Source organism: Dendrobium catenatum, unplaced genomic scaffold, assembly GCF_001605985.2.
Source record: "Dendrobium catenatum unplaced genomic scaffold, ASM160598v2 fragScaff_scaffold_1728, whole genome shotgun sequence".
NCBI lineage: Eukaryota > Viridiplantae > Streptophyta > Magnoliopsida > Asparagales > Orchidaceae > Dendrobium > Dendrobium catenatum.
The window spans coordinates 94,081-103,015 of record NW_021320190.1 but is presented as its reverse complement, the minus strand read 5'-3'; positions in this window follow the sequence as shown (position 1 = coordinate 103,015).

The window sequence follows — 8,935 nt, the reverse complement described above, 5'->3', positions numbered from 1 at the left end:
TGAAATGACATGATATGATTGTGTGCTATGATTGTGTCCTGTGAGATCCTGTCTGTGTCAGGGAAATCTGAAATGAGCTATGAAATCTAAAAACAAGTTCTGTTTCGGATCCGATGATAAGTTCTGTTCTAGTGCTATAAGCACATCTGTTCTGGTGCCATGAGCACAAAGGTAGGCATAAGGGGCCAGAATTCGAGAGATTCTGTCAGTGTCTGGGAAGGGAGGTATAAGGGGCCAGAATCCGTTGAGATTCTGTCAGGGTCAGAGAATCTGTTCTGACTTTTGATATGTTCTGAAGTGATATGATTTCTGATTTCTGTACGATCTTGATATGAGTTATGATTCTGTTATGTTCTGATTTGATCTGATTCTGATCTGATTCTATTCTATTCTGATTTGATCTGATTCTGATATGATTCTGTTCTGTTCTGATTTGATCTTATTCTTATCTGATTCTGTTATGTTCTGATTTGATCTGATCTGTATGATTCTGTTCTGATTCAATTTCTGGAATTATGATTTCTGTGATTTCTGTTCTGTTTTGATTCGATATACGATTCTGTTGATCTGATTTTTGTACGGATTTTGTCTGATGTGTTTGATGTGGATTCTGAGGATTTTGATTGAATGTTTGATGTGTTGCTGAGCTGTTGTAGCTCATCCTTGTTTTCTGTGTGGTTTTCAGGTTCTGGGAAAGGGAATGAAGTCTTGAAGTAGGAGTTCAGAGTCTGGTCTGTTATAGGTATTTTGCACTTTTGATTTTTTGTGCAATCATGGCTTTTCTGTTCTATTTTTTCTTTCTGTCTAAGCCATAAACTGTATTTGTATATGACTCTTTTTGAGGAAGAAAAAGATAGATGATTTATTCCACTGCATTTGATGTTTATAGCAAGCTCTGTGTGTCTGTTTCTGTGTGTAAATATTTAGAAGAAAGTTCTGAAACAAATTCCAAAGCTAGATCCTGGAATCAGTTCAGTAAGTTTGAGTTTGGCTCACGATCTGATGCGAGAGGGATCCGTCCCGGTCGGTTGGGTCGTGACAGATGGGAACCCCTATAATGCTTTAGTGCCCCTCTTTATGTATAATAAGTCACGATGAGAGTTTCATTAATGCAACTTGCCGATTTTATCGTCCATGCCGATATAAATATCAGCCTGGCTGATCAGCATAAATTATTCTCAATCAGCCTAGTTAGTTAGGGATGATTAGTCAATTTTTGGTTATATCGTCCAGGCCGATAGTATATTGTCGTGGATGATTAGTTCAAATAAGTGGAAAATCATCCTGAACATTGCCCTGAAAAAGAAGCCGGCTGATGTCAAACCAGCCCGGACGATCCTGCGATCGATCTGAATGATGTGATCGTGCAAATCACCATTAATTACTTTCCTTAATTGCCAGATTTATTTAAGAAAAATTGTGCTGGATCAACCGGGCCGATCCTGATAAGCCATGCCGATCCACCAGGATGATGTCCAAAAATAATTAGTTCCTAAATAGATCTGGTGGCAGATTCTTTCTGATTTGAGCCTATCATCCTAGCCGATACAAAATCATCTAGGATGATGTGTTTAATGACGGCTACCATAATAAGGATGAAGTCCTATTCAGGGTTTTTGTTTTTTGAACCGATCATCCATGCCGATATAAATATCATCCCGGACGATGTTACAAAAAATAGAAAACTCTAGCGAACAGTCAGAAATTCTTCCAAGGTGTGTGTGTGCAAAGTTACATAGCATCAGGAGCCACACCAATTACAAAAGACTCAATAAAAGGAAAAAGGGTACAAACTAACTCAGACCTTGTCTACCCAATCTTAAGCTAATTCAAAATTACAGTCTGATATTATGGACCTAAAATGTCAGTAGATAAGGCAGTCGTAAAGAAATAAGAGTGTTTTCTATGATCAAAATCATAAACCATGAAAACAGATCAGTAACAAAGCCAATACTGGCTTATATGAAGTAAAGGAATGATGGAAAATATCAAGAGAAGGGTCGATGATGGTCAAGTTATATTCTGCTAAAAGCAATATGCAACCATACTGATGTGTACGAACATCATATATCCCTGATATAAGGGGTAAAAATAGTGTGCCTTGTTAATAGTCTAGTGATATATTAATAATGACAATTAAGTGGAGGCTTGATGATGATCAGGTTATAACCTTTATTTGAAGAAGAATATGTAGGAGATGCTTGTATAGATAATGTTGGTTTAAATTTAATTTCATCTTCTTGTGAAAATGAATATATACTTAAACCTAATGTGGAATCTATGTAACTCTAATGATATTGTATATTAAGTTAATATTATTGTATGAGCTCAATGCTTATTTTTCATTTGAAATGGATTTATTATTTAGAGGAGACTAAGTCATTTATGCATCTTTGAGATATATTTTTTACTATTACTCCAATCTTTTGAGGCTTTTTAGCCTACTAAAATTTTTATATGAGTGATGAATTTATCAACCTCATACTCTCATAGAGTCTTTATAGTAAGGTCCTTCTCTATTACTAGCTTTCCTTTGAGGCTACCTTATGGTTAGACTTTCCTGGGTATTTATTAGAGCATTGTATGATGACATTAATAAATGGATAGAAATTCACATAGTATAATTGACCTATTAAAGGTTATTTGTCAAAGTATTTCTCAATGACATTAACCTATATGAAAGAGGTTGAGAGAATCCATCAATGAAGTATGACCTATCTGAGATTATATGTCAGAGCATTGCTTGATGATATTAACTTGTATGGAAGAAGTTGAGAGAATCCACCAAGGAAGGATGACCTATCTGAGCTTGTATGTTAGAACATTACCGATGAAGTTAACCTATATAAAGCGATTGAGAGAATCCACCAAGGATGTATTTCCTATATGAAGTTGTATGTCAGAGTACTACTCGATGATGTTAACATATATGGAAGAAGTCGAGAGAATCTACCAATGATATACGACCTATCAGAGGTTCTATGTAAAAGTGTTACACGATAATGTTAACCTATATAAAAGAGGCCGAGAGAATCCACCAAGGATATATGACCTATATGAGATTGTATGTCAGAGCATTACTTGATGATTATCATATATATAAGAGGTCTATAGAATCTAATAATAATGTATGACCTATCCGAAATTATATGTCAGAGCATTGCTCAATGATCTTAACATATATAGAAGAAGTCAGATCAAATCCCCTTGGGATTGATCATCCAATGATTAAGATACAATAAAGATTATGTATCTCTTAAATTAAGAATTTTATGATTTAATTGAAATTCTTCTAGGATGTTTGACCTATCTGGGATTGTATGTTAGAGCGTTGTTAAATGACTTTAACATATATGAAAGAAGTTAAATCAAATACCCTTGGGATCATTTTTTCCTTGATTGGGAAGGGGCCAATATCACTTATATCCCAAATCAAAGGTAAAGAAATGTCTATTTTTAGACCATTACTACCTTTTTGAGGTAGAGATTAAGACATTGCCCAAGGAGTGTAAGTTTAGCTATGGACTATATAAAACTTGAAATTTATTAGAAGCATCGTTGTATTTGCTAGAAGCTTAATGATCCCAAGACATCATCTTGGATATTAGAAGAATTGGATAAATCTTCTTAACTACATCTGTAGTCATCGTTGCCCCACAATCCATATTTAATTCCCATGAAATTGATGCAGTAATAGTAGATGCCAGCACATTGACATGAATGACCTTTTGAGGTTGGAGCAAAAATTGCCCCCAGTCAAGAATCATGTTCTCATATACAGTGTTAAATTTTTGCATCCTAGAATATTCATAGCTGTAGAGAAATATAAAGTTTAATGTCTTAGAAGATCCAGCACACAATAAGATAAAAAGGGGAAAACCGGGACTTTGCCAGGTTTGAAAGAATCCACTAGTATTTGAAGATAATTACAAATCAAGCCCTTCAATGGAGGGAAGGCCTTGGCTTGATGTAATAAATATATGTTATATAGAATGCATTACTTGGTGAAAATGGGAAGAATCATTTTTGATATGTTAGTTTGGTAGGCATAACCATAGTCGGCGGGCAATGGAGTTTAGAAAGACTGTATTCTGGTGATGATGGTTGGAAGGACCTTAGTCGACAGGAGACAAATGTCAGAAGGACCTTTATCTAGCAACAAAGGTAAGGACCATAGTCGATAGGCGACAAAGGTTGGAAAGATCGTAGTTTGACGTTAAAGGTTTGAAGAACCATTGTCGATGGGTGATGGAGGTTATAAAAATTATTATTTGGCAACGGAGGTCGAAAGGACCATTGTTGGGTGGAAGTCCAAGAATAATTGAAAGCTGGGTGGAAGTCCGATGTTAGTTGGCGGCCAAGTGGAAGTCCCACATTAGTCGGTGGCCGAGTGTAAGTCCCGTGTCAATCAGTGGTTAAGTAGAAGTCCTGCATTAGTTGGAGGACAAGCAGAAATCCTTCGTTAGTTGGTGGCCGGGAAGAAATACGACATCAGTTTGTGGACCATAAGCAATCTGTCATAAGTTGGTGAACGGGTAGAAGTCTGCATTAGTCAGCAGTTGGGTGGACGTCCAACGGTGGTCGAGGAGGAGTCTGGTGGCAATAGAGCCATATTCTTTCTCTTCCTTCTCTACCTTTCTTTCCTTTCTTTTTTCATTCGGTCCCCTTCCATAAGAAATAAGGGGTGTATTTAAAGTTTTATAAGAATGGCATGACCAGTAAATAGGAGTAAGATCAATGATAAATTGAGAGTGGTTTGAATGGACTGCTAATGTTGAATCCCTTGATCAAGAACCGCTTTTTGGGCATTTGAATGTCTTAAGGATATAAGAATTTGACAATCTTGGGCTTGTTTTATTTTTTTCGTCGAGCCGCTCGATTTGACTAAGATCATGTCACGTTTAAAAACTATTTGTTAATCCAAATAATGGTTTGAACCTTTAAAATATGTTTCAGATCTTTGATTTGGACTCATTTATGCTTGAATTGAGTCGAATTTTGTGTCGTTGGATTCTTATTTTCGAGACATTAAGTTCAACTGTAAGTTTACTGAAATCGGAGTTCAGATGATCTCCGATTTAATTTCTGAAGTTTCCAACATGATTTTGTCTTGAGATTCGTGTCTGATCATGATAATTTTCTAATGATATATCATCTATAATAATTATAAAAAAGTTATTTTTCCTATTAAAATTTACCTTGATTTATAAATAATTATAGTGATAAGAAAATAATTTTAATTTTGTCTTTAAGCACACTTGAGTTAAAGTGGAAAAAATATTAAAAAAAAAAAAGGGAAGAGATCGCATATAATTTCAGCAATCGAAGACTACTTCCAACTCCAATAATTGCTTAAGAATATAATGAGCATAAAAATTTCTAATTATCTTTTTTTACATTCTCCCAGTACATGTATTATTTTTATCCTCAATTAGTATAGTAGCTAATATAAAAAATAAATGCTGGTGGACATTCGCGTAACACAACTCACCATTGCACTAAGCAAACTCATTAATTGTATTCCTAATTGCACTCCCCCCTCAACCCTTCTCCACATGGACGTCATTCAATCAACCTATGGGGCTAGGCTTCGGTTTGCTCTTTTGTAAAAAAAATATAAGAAATTAAAAAAATTGAACAAGAATTGTGCCGTCTCCTCAAAAGCACTGGTACAGCGCTAGAACTCAATCCAACGCTGTAGCATCATACATTGACACCACAATGAAGAGCTTACCAAAAAACTGTTGGAGAGCTTAACATTGAGGCACTATCCAGTCAGCACTATAATGCTAGATCGAAGTGCCACTACACAAGTCAATTGGACTAGAAACTGAAGCGACTATTAGTGAACAAACACACTGACTCAGCAGTGGCGCATCTCCACCAAGCCAACGTTGCAGCGCTAGTTTTAAAAAATGAAGTACTATACATTCTCACCTTAGTCCTTGTGTGAGTGTGAAAGGGTTGTATAGGGGAGTGTTCTTGTGTTTCTTGTACCTTAGTCTTGTATTAGAGTGGAGCAAAGTAAAGGAGTGAGCAAAGGATTGTAGAATAACTTTTAGAGATATTATTTTGTGTGGAGATCGGATACAAAATGCCATCCGAAGATCAATCGGACACAAAATGCCGTCCGAAGATGAACCAGAATGCGCTATGTTAGTGGTACCGAGCCGCCGTACCGAGCAGTATCGAGCTGCGGTACCGAGCAGTACCGAGCCACGGTACGGAGCACAGGGGTGACATGGCGCATTCCGATTGGTCTCCGGACGGCGTTCAATGTCCTCACAGAATAATTAATTATAACGTTTGGGTCATTATTGAGCTTTACTCTGTTATTTTAATTTGAATCATGTATTTGTACTAGTGAACTTGTTAGTATAATAAAATTTTTGTTTTGTGAGTTATGTTTATTATGTCTATCAAAATCTCCATGGGTAGCTAATTGACTTTTTTGAATTTGTGATGAATTAAAAAGCGTAATTTTTAAGAGTGGATTTTAACATTTATTTCATTACTTTTTTAACATCTCTACACTTCAATGGGTTTATGTATATGTTATATATAAATTAAAAATATAGTGAGATATAGAGTCTTGACAAAGGAATAGAAGAAAAAAAAATAGGGAATTTGGAACGTAGTACAATCATAGCATCGACATATGGTGGTTAGGAATATAGGGTCTTAAGTAGAGAGTTTAATTGCAGTTAGTGAGGAGAACAATTTCTCTAATACACAACAACCATAGAAAATAATACTTTGTAATGCAATCATGTTCTTTGATAGGAGTGTCAATTCGAGTCAACCCGTCGGGTTCGGGTCGAACCCGACCCTACCCGTATCTAAACTGGTCAACCCGAACCCGACCCATTTTTTTTAAATGGGTCGGACATTTAAACCCGGACCCGACCCACACGGGTTGCCGGGTTGACACGACCGGACCCGTCGACCCGAGGCAGAGGCAGCAGCGGCGTGGTGGCAGCGGGGTTGACACGCCCCGACCCATCGACCCGAGGCAGCGGCGCAGCGACGACGGCAGCGGGCTCACGAGCACGGAGCGGCGGACCGCCGAACCAGGCAGTGGGCACGCCCCACGCGTCGTGACTCGCGAATGACGAAGCAACGGGCTGCAAGCACGCGTCGTCGGCGTCGGACCGCGGCAGCGGGCTGCGAGCATGCATTGCGATTAGCGATTGCTGAAGCAACGGGCAACGCGGTCAGGGCTTGCAGCGGGCAGCGGGCATGGGCGGGAATTTAAATTTTTTTTAAAATAAAAGGGTTTTCGGGTTGACCCGGCAACCCGTCGGGTCAACCCGAACCCGACCCGTTTTGTTAAACGGGTCAAATCTGCGAACCTGAACCCGACCCGTTTGATAAACGGGTCGGGTTCAACCCGGATTTTTCGGGTCGGGTTTTCGTGTCGTGTCAAATATTGACACCCCTATTCTTTGAGAATTTATAGGTTTAGATTTTATAAAAATTAAAATTTTATTTTTCCATTTTGATGTTTTATTCTTTTAAACTATAAAACTTTTTCATTAGCTCACTTGATAAACATAGCAGTATAGTAAGCATTAGTAAAATGAACATAGGATATTTTTAGTTATTTCCTCGTGGAATCAATAATCTATTCATCATTTTATTACTTGATACGATAATGTGCATGCGTGTTTTAAATAAGATTTACACTGTAGAAAAATTTAACTTCCGATATTTGATTAGTGAATAGTGTGCAAACATATCACACACACTGCAATCGAGTTTTTTCAGTCATAGTTGGGGAACAAAACTAGTGAAATTATTATCCTGCTTTTCATTTTATATTACTGCAACAATTTTTAGTTTATTCTAGTTTTTCTTTAATTTGTATATGCCTAAATTTTCTCCTACTTAGCATTAATTTCATATCTGATTTGTTGTTACTACTCAATATTTTTATTTTTTGTTGCGTTGTTTAGTGTTGCATGTGTAGTATTAAATAATATGTAGAATTGCTAGTTGACATTTAAATTGAAAAATATTATGAAAAAAATTATAGAAAATTTGAAAAAAGAATTCATAAAGATTGAATAAGTGTTAGAACAGCCGAATGGAGCAGAGAATGGAGATAGACGGAGCAAGAAACGCAGAACAGAGAAGAGGAGAAATGGAAATATTATTGAATTAGACAAATGATACAATGTACAGTAAAGTGTATATAAAGACAGTAAGATGGAAAATAAGTAATAACATCACTAGTGGTATAACATTCGTTTACAGCCTCCCTCAAATTAATCATTCTGTGAACGAATGGTTAATTTGCGACGAAGGTTATGAAAGCGTGCAGCAGAGAACGAGTTTGTTAAGATATCTGCAATCTGCTCTTCAGATGGAATGTGACTAAGGGATATGGCGCCGGTCTTGAGATGTTGGCGAATGAACTGGTAATCTATCTCGATGTGCTTGGTTCGGGCGTGAAAGACTGGATTCCGAGCGAGGGCAATTGCAGAAGTGCTGTCACAATGTACCTGTGAGACCTCGTTCCCTTACTGTTCCTCTCAGATTTGGATTTTTTCTCTCAGGATCGTCCAGGACGATTGGAAATCGTCCAGGCCGATCGGCACTGTAGAAAATATCGGCCTGAGAATAGTTCTGGGAATCGTCCAGGACGATTTTTCTGGTCTGATCGTCCCGGGACGATTTGGCGATCGGCCGGGCCGATCAGACAACTGATTTAAAGAAATCAGCTCGTTTTGATGAGAGAGAAAATATTTTTAAAATCAAAATATCTGTTTTAGAGAGAGAAAGAGAAAAGGGAAAAAGAGGAATCTTGGGTTTTGGAGGCCGCGGAGCGCTTTTCGACCGACGCTGCTGTTGGGAAAAGTGAAGATCTCGTGGTAAGGACTCCGAACCCTATTTCTGTTTTCAAAGATATTGAGTTTTGACCGAGTTATGATTT